Source organism: Enhydra lutris, unplaced genomic scaffold (assembly GCF_002288905.1).
Source record: "Enhydra lutris kenyoni isolate GAN:26980312 unplaced genomic scaffold, ASM228890v2 scaffoldscaffold79, whole genome shotgun sequence".
Taxonomy (NCBI): domain Eukaryota; kingdom Metazoa; phylum Chordata; class Mammalia; order Carnivora; family Mustelidae; genus Enhydra; species Enhydra lutris.
Genome location: NW_019154163.1, coordinates 8,194,143 through 8,207,369, shown reverse-complemented (window position 1 = coordinate 8,207,369; position 13,227 = coordinate 8,194,143). Strand labels below are relative to the sequence as shown.

General features: G+C 37.9%; 1 pseudogene; it reads left to right on the top strand.

The window, feature by feature from the left end:
- Nucleotides 1-577: 577 nt before the first annotated feature.
- On the top strand, nucleotides 578-1,757 carry LOC111160890 (annotated as a pseudogene).
- The last annotated feature ends 11,470 nt before the right edge of the window (nucleotides 1,758-13,227 follow it).

The following is a 13,227-nucleotide window of genomic DNA, read 5'->3' as shown; positions in this document are numbered from 1 at the left end:
CCTGGGTGGCTCAGTGGGTTGAGCCTCTGCCTTCAGGTCAGGTTATGATCTCAGGGTCCTGGAATCGAGCCCCACAACGGTCTCTTTGCTCAGCAGGGAGCCTGTTTCCCCCTCTCTCTCTGCCTGCCTCTCTGCCAGCTTGTGATTTCTCTCTCTCTCTCTCTCTGTCAAATAAATAAATAAAATCTTTTAAAAAATACTTTCTGCATCTTTTGAGAAGATCATGTGGTTCTCATCCTTTCTTTTATTAATGTAGTATATCACACTGATTGATTTGTGAATATTGAACAAGCCCTCCAGCCCAGGAATAAATCCCACTTGATTGTGGTGAATAATTCTTTTAATGTGCCATTGCATTCGATATGCCAGTGTCTTGTTGAGAATTTTTGTATCCATGTTCATCAGGAATATTAGCTTTTAACTCTCCATTTTAGTGGGGTCTTTGTCCAGTTTTGAAAATCAGGGCATGGTGGCCCCATAGAATGAGTTGGGAAGAGATATATTTGTTAGATTACTCCTTTCTGCCCATGGACTCTGCTGAGTAAGCATCATTAAAATCTCCCCTCCCACCATTGTCATGCCTAAGTCAGAGTCTCCCAAAGAGCCTGAGCAGCCGCAGAAGCTCTTTATCAGAGGTTTGAGCTTTGAAACAACAGATGAGAGTCTGAGGAGCCATTTTGAGCAATGGGGAACACTTACGGACTGTGTGGTAATGAGAGATCCAACCACCAAGCACTCCGGAGACTTTGGGTTTGTCATGTATGCTCCTTTGGAGGAGGTGGATGCAGCCATGAATACAAGGCAACACAAGGTGGATGGAAGAGTTTTGGAACCAGAGAGGGCTGTCTCAAGAGAAGATTCTCAAAGACTTGGTGCCCACCTAACTGTGAACAAGATTTTTGTTGGTGGCATTAGAGAAGACACTGGAGAACATCATCTCTAAGAAATTATTTTGAACAGTATGGGAAAATTGAAGTGATTGAGATCATGAATGATTGAGGCAGTGGCAAAAACAGGTTTTGCTTTTGTAACATTTGATGACCATGACTCTGTAGACAACATTGTCATTCAAAAATACCATACTGTGGGGCACCTGGGTGGCTCAGTGGGTTAAAGCCTCTGCCTTCGGCTCAGGTCATGATCCCAGGGTCCTGGGATCGGGCCCCACATTGGGCTCTCTGCTAGGTGGGGAGCCTGCTTCCCTTCCTCTCTCTCTGCCTACTTGTGATCTCTCTCTCTCTCTCTCTCTGTCAAATAAATAAACAAAATCTTAAAAAAAAATAAAAAAAAAATACCATACTGTGAATGGCCACAACTATGAAGTAAAGACAGCCTTATCTAAGCAAGAAATGGCTAGTGCTTTATCCAGCCAAAGAGGCCAAAGTGATATTGGAAAGTTTGCTGGTGGTTGTGGAGGTGGTTTTGGTGGGAATAGCAACTTTGGTCATGGAGGGAAGTTCAGTGGGTAAGGTGGCATTGGTGGCAGTCAAGGTGGTGGCAGATATGGTGACAGTGGAGATGCCTATAATGGGTTTAGTAATGGTGGAAGCTACTTTGGAGGTGGTGGAAGCTATAATGATTTTGGCAATTACAACAATCAATCCTCAAATTTTAGATCCACGAAAGGAGGAAATTTTGGAGGCAGAAGCCCTGGCTTCTATGATGGTGGAGGCCAATACTTTGCCAAACTACAAAACCAAGGCAGTTATGGTAGTTCCAGCAGCAGCAGTAGCTATGTAAGTGGCAGAAGGTTTTAAATACTGCCAGGAAAAAAAGCTTAGCAGGAGAAGAGAGCCAGAGAAGTGACAGGGAAGATATAAGTTACAATAGATTTGTGAACTCAGCCAAGCACAGTGGTGGCAGGGCCTAGCTGCTATAGAGAAGACATGTTTTAGACAGTACTCATGTGTATGGGCAAAAAATTCAAGGACTGAATTTGTGACTAATTGTATAACAGGTTATTTGTTTCTGTTCTGTGGAAAGTGTAAAACATTCCAAGAAAGGGCTTGAATGTAGTTGTTTTTTTTTTTTTTAATTTCTACCCATGCTGTTGATTGCTAAATGTAATAGTCTGATCATGACACTGAATAAATGTGTCTGAAAAAAAAGAGTAAGTTGGGAAGTGTTCCTTCTTTTTCTACTTTTTTGGAACAGTTTAAGAAGAATAGCTATTAATTCTTCTTTAAATTTCTGGTAGAATTTCCCTGGGAAGTTGTCAGTCCCTGGACTTTGGCTTGTTGGGAAATTGTTGATGACTGACACAATTTCTTTTTTTTTTAATTAACATATAATGTATTATTTGTTTCAGGGGTACAAGTCTGTGATTCATTAGTCTTACACAATTCACAGCATTCACAATAGCACATACCCTCCCCAAAGTCCATCACCCAGACACCCCATCCTTCCCACCCCACCCCACCCCCCCACTCAAGCAACCCTAAGTTTGTTTTCTGAGATTATGAGTCTCTTATGGTTTGTCTCCCTCTCTGGTTTCATCTTGTTTCATTTCCCCCTCAATTCCCCTATGATCCTCTGTCTTGTTTCTCAAATTCCTCATATCGGTGAGATGATATGATAATTGTCTTTCTCTGATTGACTTATTTCACTTAGCATAATACCCTCAAGTTCCATCCACATCATTGCAAATGGCAAGATTTCATTTTTTTTGATGGCGTTGTGTGTACCATATCTTCTTTATCCATTCATCTGTTGATGGACATCTAGGCATTTTCCATAGTTTAGCTATTGTGGACATTGCTGTTATTAACATTGGGGTGCACGTGCCCCTTTGGATCACTACAAAATAACCAGTAGTGCAATTGCTGGGATGTAGGTATCTCTGTTTTCAACTTTTCGAGGAACCTTCAAACTATTTTCCAAAGTTCCTACACCAGCTTGCATTCCCAAAAACAGTGTAGAAGGGTTCCCCTTTCTCTCCATACTCACCAGCATCTGTCATTTCCTGACTTGTAAATTTTAGCCATTCTGACTGGTGTGAGGTGATATCCCATTGAGGTTTTTTTTCTTCTCTTTTTTTTTTATTAACATGTAATGTATTATTTGTTTCAGGGGTACAGGTCTGAGAATCATCAGTCTTACACAATTCATAGTGCTCAACATAGCACATACCCTCCCCCAATGTCCATCACCCAGCCACCCCATCCTTCCCACTCCCCTCCCCTCCAGCAACCCTCTGTTTCTTTCCTAAGATTAAGAGGCTGTTATGGTTTGTCTCCCTCCCCAGTCCCATCTTGTTTCTTTTTTCCCTCCCTTCCCCTAAGACCCCCCACACTGCCTTTCAAATTCCTCATATCAGAGAGATCATATGATAATTCTTTTTTGCTGAATGACTTATTTAGCTCAGCATAATGCCCTCTAGTTCCATCCACGTCATTGAAAATGGCAAGATTTCATGGGGGTTTTGATGGCTCTATAGTATTCCATTGTGTATATGCATCACATCTTCTTTATCCATTTATCTGTTGACAGACATCTAGGCTCTTTCCAGAGTTTAGCTATTGTGGACATGGCTGCTATAAACATTTGGGTGCATTGTACCCATTTGGATCACTACACTTGTATCTTTAGGGTAAATACCCAGTAGTGCGATTGCCAGGTCATAGGGTAGCTCTATTTTCAACTTTTTGAGAAACCTCCATACTGTTTTCCACACTGGCTGCACCATCTTGCATTCCCACCAACACTGTAGGAGGGTTCCCCTTTCTCCGCATCCTTGCCAACATCTGTCCTTTCCTGACTGGTTAATTGTAGACATTCTAACTGGTGTGAGGTGGTATCTCACTGTGGCTTTGATTTGTATTTCCCTGATACCCAGTGATGTTGAACACTTCTTCATGTGTTTTTTGGCCATCTGGATGTCTTCTTTGCAGAAGTGTCTGTTCATGTCTTCTACCCATTCCTTGGTTGGATTATTTGTCCTTTGGGTGTTGAGTTTGATAAGTTATTTATAGATATTGGATAATAGCCCTTTATCTGGTATGTCATTTGCAAATATCTTCTCCCATTCTGTCAGTTGTTTTTGGGTTTTGTTGACTGTTTTCTTTGCTGTGCAAAATCTTTTGATCTTGATGAGGTCCCAAGAGTTCATTTTTGCCCTTCCTTCCCTTGCCTTTGTTGATGTGTCTAGGAAGAAGTTGCTGTGGCTGAGGTGGAAGAGGTTGCTGCCTGTGTTCTCTTCAAGGATTTTGATGGATTCCTGTCTCATATTGAGGTCTCTGATCAATTTTGAGTCTATTTTGTGTGGGGTATAAGGAAATAGTCCAGTATCCTTTTTCTACATTAGCTGTCCAATTTTCTCAACACCATTTGTTGAAGAGACTGTCTTTTTTCCATTGGACATTCTTTCCTGCTTTGTTGAAGATTAGTTGACCATAGAGTTGAGGGTCCATTTATGAGCTTTCTATTCTGTTCCAATGATCTATGGGTCTGTTTTTGTGCCAGTACCATACTGTCTTGATGATTACAGCTTTGTAATAGAGCTTGAAGTCTAGAATTGTGATGTCACCAACATTGGTTTTCTTTTTCAACATTCTTCTGGCTATTCGGTGTCTTTTCTGGTTCCATACAAATTTTAGGATTATTTGTTCCATTTCTTTGAAAAAAGTTGATGGTATTTTGATAGAGATTGCATTAAATCTGTAGATTGCTCTAGGTAGCATAGACATTTTCACAATATTTGTTCTTCCAATTCATGAGCATGGAATGTTTATCCATTTCTTTGTGTCTTCCTCAATTTCTTTCATGAGTAGTTCCTAGTTTTCTGAGTACAGATCTTTGCCTCTTTGGTTAGATTTATTCCTAGGTATCTTATGGTTTGGGGTCCAATTGTAAATGGGATTGACTCCTTAATTTCACTTCCTTCTGTCTTGCTGTTGGTGTATAGAAATGCAACTGATTTCTGTGCATTGCTTTTATATCCTGACACTTTACTGAATTCCTGTATGAGTATTAGCAGTTTGGGAGTGGAGTCTTCTGGGTTTTCCACATTAAGTATCATATCTGCAAAGAGTGAGAGTTTGACTTCTTCTTTGCTGATTCAGATGCCTTTTATTTCTTTTTGTTGTCTGATTGCTGAGGCTAAGACTTCTAGTACTATGTTGATAGGGGTGATAGTGGACAGCCCTGCCATGTTCCTGACCTCAAGGGAAAAGCTCTCAGTTTTTTCCCATTGAGAATGATATTTGCTGTGGGTTTTTCATAGATGGCTTTGATGATATTGAGGTATGTACCCTCTATCCCTACACTTTGAAGAGTTTCGATCAAGAAAGGATGCTGCATTTTGTTAAATGCTTTTTCAGCGTCTATTGAGAGTATCATATGGTTCTTGTTCTTTCTTTTATTAATGTATTGTATCACATTGATTGATTGGTGGATGTTGAACCAAACTTGCAGCGCACAAATAAATCCCTCTTTGTCATGGTGAATAATCCTTTTAATGTACTGTTAGATCCTATTGGCTAGTATTTTGGTGAGAATCTTTGCATCTGTATTCATCAAGGATATTGGTCTGTAATTCTCCTTTTTGGTGGGGACTATGTCTGGTTTTGGGATCAAAGTAATGCTGTACTCATAAAATGACTTTGGAAGTATTCTTTCCATTTCTATTTTTTTGAACAGTTTCAGGAGAATAGGTATTAATTCTTCTTTAAATGTTTGGTAGAATTCCTCTGGGAAGCCGTCTGGCCCTGGGCTCTTGTTTGCTGGGAGATTTTTAAGACTGATTCAATCTCCTTACTAGTTATGGGTCTGCTCAGGTTTTCTATTTCTTCCTGGTTCAGTTGTGGTAGTTTATATGTCTCTAGGAATGCATCCATTTCCTCCAGATTGTCAAATTTGCTGGCATATAGTTGGTCATAATATGTTCTTATAATTGTTTATATTTCTTTGGTGTTGCTTGTGATCCCTCCTCTTTCATTCATGATTTTATTAATTTGATTTCTTTCTCTTTTCTTTTTGAGAAGTCTGGCCAGGGGTTTATCCATCTTATTAATTCTTTCAAAGAACCAGATCCTAGTTTTATTGATTTGTTCGACTGTCCTTTGGTTTCTATTTCATTGATTTCTTCTCTGATCTTTATTATTTTTCTTCTCCTACTGGGTTTGGGCTTTATTTGCTATTCTTTCTCCAGCTCCTTTAGATGTAGGGTTAGGTTGTGTACTTGACACCTTTCTTGTTTCTTGAGAAAGGCTTGTATTGTTATATACTTTCCTCTCAGGACCACCTTTCTTCCATCCCAAAGATTTTGGACAGTTGTGTTTTCGTTTTCATTTGTTTCAATGAATTTTTTAAATTCTTATTTAATTTCCTGGTTGACCAGTTCATTCTTTAGTAGGATGCTCTTTAGCCTCCATGTATTTGAGTTCTTTCCAACTTTCTTCTTGTGACTGAGATCAAGTTTCAAAGCATTGTGATTCAAAGATATGCAGGGAATGATCCCAATATTTTGGTACCAGTTGAGACCTTATTTGTGACCCAGGATACAATCTATTCTGGAGAACGTTCCATGTGCACTAGAGAAGAATGTGAATTCTGTTGCTTTGGGATGGAATGTTCTGAATATTTGTGTGAAGATCATCTGGCCCAGTGTGTCATTTAAAACCTTTATTTCCTTGTTGATCTTTTGCTTATGTGACCTATTCATTTCAGTGAGGGTGTTGTTAAAGTCCCCTCCTGTTATCATATTATTATCAATGTGTTTCTTTGATTTTGTATTAATTGGCTTATATAATTTGCTGCTCCCATATTAGGGGTATCGATATTTTAAATCGTTAGGTCTTTTTGTTAGATAGACCATTTAAGTATGATATAGTGCCTTTCCTCGTCTCTTATTATACTCTTTGGCTTAAAATCTAATTTGTTTGATATAAGGATTGCCACCCCAGCTTTCGTTTGATGTCCATTATCATGATAAGTAGTTTTCCACACCCTCATTTTAAATCTGGAGATGTCTTTGGGTCTAAAATGAGTCTTTTAAACAGCATATCATGCGTCTTATTTTTTTTTTATCCAATCTGATACCCTGTGTCTTTTGATTGGGGCATTTAGCCCATTTACATTCAGGGTAAATATTGAAAGATAATAATTTAGTGCCATTGTATTGCCTATAAGATGACTGTTACTGTGTATTGTCTCTATTCTTTTCTGATCTATGTTACTTTTAGGCTCTACTTTGCTAAGAGGACCCCTTTCAGTATTTCCTGTAGGGCTGGTTTGGTGTTTGCAAATTCTTTAATTTTTGTTTGTTCTGAAAGTTTTATCTCTCCTTCTATTTTCAATGACAGCCTAGCTGGATATAGTATTCTTGGATGTATATTTTTCTCATTTAGTACTCTGAATATATCATGTCCATCCTTTTTTGGCCTGCCTGGTCTCTGTGGCTAGGTCTCCTGCCAATCTAATGTTTCTACCATTGTAGGTTACAGACCTCTTGTCCTGAGCTGCTTTCAGGATTTTCTCTTTATCACTGAGATTTGTAAGTTTTACATTTAGATGATGGGGTGTTGACCTATATTTATTAATTTTGAGGGGGATTCTCTGTGCATCCTGGATTTTGATGCCTGTTTCCGTCCCCAAATTAGGGAAATTCTCTGCTATAATTTGCTCCAATATACCTTCTGCCCCTCTCTCTCTTTCTTCTTCTTCTGGAATCCCAAATGTTCTATTGTTTCATCTTATGGTATCACTTATCTCTCAAATTCTCCCCTTGTGATCCAGTGGTTGTTTATTATTCTCTTTTTCTCAACTTCATTATTCTCCATCATTTGGTCTTCTATATCACTAATTCTCTCTTCTGCCCCATTTATCCTAGTAATTAGAGCCTCCATATTTTATTTCACCTCATTAATACTCTTTGATTTAGACTTGTTCTTTGATTTAGACTTAGTTCTTTTGTTTCTCCAGAAAGGGATTCTCTAGCATCTTCTATGTTTTTTTCAAGCTCAGCTAGTATCTTTATAATTGTCATTCTGAACTCTAGTTCTGACATCTTACTAATATTGGTATTGATTATGTTCCTGGCAGTCAGTACTGCCTCTAGCTCTTTTTTTTTTTTTTTTTGAGGTGAGATTTTGTTTTGTCACTTTGTCCAGAGAAGAATAGATGAATAGGGTAAAAACGACCCCAGAAAAATAAAAACTAAACATATAAAAAAAGACCCAAAACGGGGGGGGGGGGAGATAGGACAAAAAGAAAAAAAAATAATATGATCAGGTTGCTGACTAGAACAGAAGCACACACTAGATTTTGGGTGCATTTTGGTCTTTTAGAAGAAATTGCCTCCCAAAATTTTAAAGAAAGAAAAACTTATATATATATATATACAAAAAGAAGGGTAATTATGATGAAAGGATGGAATATAACTATAAAGGTGAAAATTTAAAAACATTTTTAAAAAGGAATTGATAAGATAAGAAGTTGGTTGAGAAAAGAAGGAAAAAAATTTTAAAAAGAAAAAAAAGGAGAGAATGTGATCAGGCTGGAGTCTAGAACAAAGTCATACCCTAGATTTAAGGTATATTTTGGTCTGTTAGAGGAAACTGTATCCCAAATTTTTAAAGAGAGAAAAACTTATGTATATACAAAAAATAAGGTTAAATATAATGAAGGGATAGAATATGACTGTAAAAATGAAACTTAAAAGAATTTTTGAAAAGGAATTGACAGAAAAAGATATTGGTTGAAAAAAGAAAGAAGAAAAATTCAAAAATATGGAAAAAGAAAAAAATAAAGAAAGTTTTAAAAAGTAACTTGAAAAACTAAAGAATCATGGGGGGAAAGCCGTGAATTCTATGTGCTCTATTCCCCTGGTGCTGGAGTTTTGCAGTTCTCATTGATTGGTAAAGTTGGTCTTGGTTGGATATTCTTGCTGATCATCTGGGGCAGGGGCCTGTTGCAGTAATTCTCAAATGTTTTTGCCTGAGGTGTAATTATACTGCCTGTGCCAGGGGCCAGGCTAAGTAATCTACTTGGGTTGGTTCTCGGTAGCTTTTGTTCCCTGAAAGCTTTCTGCACAGCTTGGGAGGATGGGGATGAAAATGGCAGCTTCCCAATCTCTAGCCCCAGAGGAGCCACGAACTCAGGACCCCACTCTTCAGTGAGCCCTCAGAGAAAAGCAGTAAATCCCTCCTCTCTCCCTGGTCTCCAGCCTCACTCCATGCTCACCTAGCCTGTGACTGAGCATTTCTATCTCTGTCACATGAGCCCGTTTGGCATTTCCAAACCGAGCAGATCCCTGTGGTGTGCTCCTGTGTTTCTCCTCCCAGGGGAAGAAGGGGATCTCCCCAGGTCTGCCATTTGTTGGGCCTCTGCTCAAGGAGTAATGGCTCAACTGTGCCATGGATCATGGTTTATGACAACTCCAAGCTAAGACCCCATTCCTCAGCTCCATTTTTGCAGTAGAACAAACTTTTTAAAGTTCTGATTTTGTGCTCTGCCGCTCTATCACTTGCCAGTAGCCAGCTGATGGAGGCTCCCACCCGCCATGGTCTATCTTCCCAAATATCTCCTTGGATTCACTTCTCTGCATGTCCTGCCTTCCAGAAAGTGTTTGCTTTTCTGTTCATAGAATTGCTGCTATTCTTTTCTTCAATCTGTTGTTGAGTTTGTAGGTGTTCAGAATGGTTTGATAACTATCTATCTGGCTGAATTCCTGGGACCAGATGAAATTTAGGTCCCCTACTCCTCTGCCGTCTTGCTGCTGATTCCCTTACTGATACAATTTCTTTGCTGGTTATTTGTCTATTCAAATTTTCTATTTCTTCCTGTTTCAGATTTGGCAGTTTGTATGTTTCTAGGAATTTATCCATATCTTCCAGGTTTCCCAGATTTTTGGCATATAATTTTTCATAATATTCTTTTATCAAAATAATCACTCATATTTCAAATAATCCAATTTAGAAATGGGCAGAAGACATGAATGGACATTTCTCCAAAAAAGACATACAGATGGCCAGTAGACACATGAAAAGATGCTCAACATCACTTATCATCAGGGAAATGCAAATCAAAACCACAAATAGGTATCACCACACACCTGTCAGAATGGCTATAATCAAAAACACAAGAAACAAGTATTGGTGAGGATGTGGAGAAAAAGGAACCTTCATGCACTGTTGGTGGGAATGCAAACTGATACAGTCTCTGTGGAAGACACTGTGGAGGTTCATCTAAAAATTAAAATGAGAGAGCCTGGGTGACTCAGTCAGTTAAGTGTTTACCTTTGACTCAGGTCATGATCCCAGGGTCCTGGGATTGAGTCCCTCATTGGGACCCTTGCTCAGAAGGGAGCCTGCTTCTCCCTCTGCCTGCTGCTAGCCCCTCCTTATTGTCCTTCACTCTTTCTCTCTGACAAATAAATAAATGAAATATTTTAAAAATAAAAATAAATAACAATTAAAATGAGAACTACCATGTGGTCCAATAATCTCACTACTGGATATTTACCCAAAGAGTACAAGAACAGTAATTTGAAAGGATATATGCACCCCTATGTTTATTGAAGCATCATATACAATAGCCAATTCATGGAAATAGCCCAAATATCCACTGATATATGAATAGATAAAGATGTGGTGTACCTATATACAATGGAATATTTTTGAGCCATAAAAAAAGGATGAAACCTTGCTATTTTCAACAACATGGGTGGAGCTAGAGGGTATAATGCTAAGCAAATAAGTCAGTCAGATAACGACAAATACCATATGATTTCACTCATATGTGGAATTTAAGAAACAAAACAAAGGAAGAAAAAAGAGACATACCAAACAACTATAGAAAACAAACATGGTTACCAGAGGGGAAGTGGGTTGGGGGATTGGTGATAGATGAAAGGGATTAAGAATGCACTTACCTTGTTGAGTACTGAGTAATATATGGAATTGTTGAATCATTATATTGTACACCTAAAACTAATATAACACTGTATGTTAACTATACTGGAATTAAAATTTTAACTGTTTACAAAAAAAAAAAAAGAAGAGTTACAAAAGGCCTTTAGGCCTATGAAATAATGCTTGCCATTATTAGTTATTCATTAAGAAAATGAAAATCAAATGAAAAAAATGACATATCATTTCATACCCACTAGGATAACTATAAATAAAAGAATATATAATAACAAATGTGGGTGAGTTGTAAAGAAACTGAAACTGTTTTATCCTGCTGCTTGGAATACAAAATGTACAGCCACTGAGGAAAGTAGTTCAGCAATTTTTCAAAAAGATGGGCATTATGGAGGACATGTGATGTGACAAGTAATGGATGTTATACAAAACTGATGTATCACTGAAGACTGAAACTAATGATGTTGGCTAACTGAATTTAAATTAAAAAAAAGATAAACATAAAATTACCATAATAGACTGAGTAATCCTACTTCTGGGTATATACCGTAGAGAACTGAAAACAAATATCCATACAAAAAGCAGCACATTAATGTTCATAACAGTATTAATAATAGCTAAAAGGTAGATACAACCTTATGTCTATACATTAAATACAGAAGGTGGTATATCAATGAAGAGGAATAGAATGTTACTTGGCAATATAAGGAATGAAGTACCGCAACACGAATGAACCTTAAAACGTTATGCTAAATGAAAGAAAACAGTTACAAAAGACAGAGTATATCCATCACCCATTTAACCCATCCCCCCCCACTTCCCCCCTCCAGTAACCATCGGTTTGTTCCTTACAGTTAAGAGTATGTTTCCTGGTTTGTGTCTCTTTTCCCTCACTATGTTCCTTCATTTTGTTTCTTAAATTCCACATATGGGTGAAATCATATGGTATTTATATTTATTTAACTGACTTATTTCACTTAGGATAATACTCTGTAGCTCTATCCATGTCATTATAAATAGCAAGATTTCATTCTTCTTATGGCTGAGTAATATTCCATTGTGTGTGTGTATAATCTTTATCTTTAATATCTTCTATATCTTAAATACATATACATATATTACATCTTCTTTATCCACTCATCAGTCAATGGACATTTGGGCTCTTTCCATAATTTGGCTATTGTGTATAATGCTGCCATAAACATGAAGGATCCTTTCAAATTAGTATTTTTCTACTCTTTGGGTAAATATCTAGTAGTGCGATTGCTGGATCATAGGGAAGGTCTATTTTTAACTTTTTGATGAACCTCCATACTATTTTCCAGAGTGGTTGCACCAATTTGCATTCCCATCAACAATGCAAGAGTGTTCCCTTTCCTCCATATACTTGCCAACACCTGTTATTTTCTGTGTTGTTAATTTTAGTCATTGTGACTGGACAGACACACTGATCAATAGAGCAAGGTAGAAAGTCCAGAAATGAGCCCACAACTATATGGTCAATTAGTCTTCAACAAAATAGGAAGGACTATCCAATGGTAAAAAGAAAGTCTCTGCAACAAATGACTTTGGGGAAAACTGGACAGCAACATGCAAAAGAATGAAACAGGACCACTTTCTTACACTATACACAAAAGTAAATTCAAAAGGGATAAAAGACCTAATCATTAGACAGGAAACTATCAAAATCTTAGTGGAGAACACAGGCAGTAACCCCTTTGACATAAGCCATAGCAACTTCTTACTAAATATATATCCTGAAGCAAGGGAAACAAAAATAAAAGCAAAAATAAAGTATTGGGACTTCATGAAAATAAAAAAGGTTCTGCACAGTGAAGGAAACAATCAACAAAATTCAAAGGTAACCTGTAGAATGGGAGAAGATATTTATAAGTGATATATCTGATAAAAGGTTAGTATCCAAAATATATAAAGAACTTACAAAACTCAACACCCCCAAAATTATCCAGTAGACATTTTTCCAAAGAAGACATCCAAATGGCCAAAAGACACACGAAAAAGTGCTCAACATCACTTGGCATCAGGGAAATACAAATCAAAACCACAGTGGGATACCACCTCACATCAGTCAGAATGGCTTAAATTAACCAGTCAGGAAATGACAGGTGTTGGTGAGGATGCAGAGAAAGGGGAACCTTCCTACACTGTTGGTGGGAATGCACGCTGGTGCAGCCAGTGTGAAAAACAGTATGGAGGTTCCTCAAAAATTGAAAATAGACCTACCCTATGATCCAGCAATCGCACTACTGGGCATTTACCCTAAAGATACAAATGTAGTGATCCGAAGGGGCATGCACACCCCAGTGTTTATAGCAGCAATGTCCACAACAGCCAAACTATGGAA